Consider the following 554-nt stretch of genomic DNA (forward strand, 5'->3'; position numbering starts at 1 on the left):
AATAAACATCTCATTTTAAAATATAAAAAATCTAAAATATAATTAGGATAATTATAGAGTTCTAACAAAATAACTAATTATTATCTTTTTAAGAAAATTATATTATTAAATCAAATATAAATTATTTGTTATCGAACCTAAATTAAATTATAATAAAAAAATTAAATTAAAAATTACACAAAAAATATGAATCTTCAAATTTATATTTTATTCAAAAATAAAAACATTATCGTTTTTTCAAAATCACATAAAACCATACTATAACACGACTAAAATAAAGAATAAAATAAAATATTAAAATCAAGATATATGTTGTTATATTATATAAGTTCAATGAATGATTTGATTTTTGTTTTTAGGGGATTTGGAGATAAGTGGAATGGTCAACGGAGGGATGTTAATACAACAAATCTAGATCTTCCCAAGATTTATGTCATCATACAATAAGACCCCATTTTGTTTCTTTACCAATTATTGTCATACACTTAAAAAAAAAAATAATGAGCAATTATAATTTAATAATACCTTTTTATTTATATAAAAATAAAATACAA

Source organism: Cynara cardunculus, assembly GCF_001531365.2.
Source record: "Cynara cardunculus var. scolymus isolate 2C chromosome LG 12, CcrdV1, whole genome shotgun sequence".
NCBI lineage: Eukaryota > Viridiplantae > Streptophyta > Magnoliopsida > Asterales > Asteraceae > Cynara > Cynara cardunculus.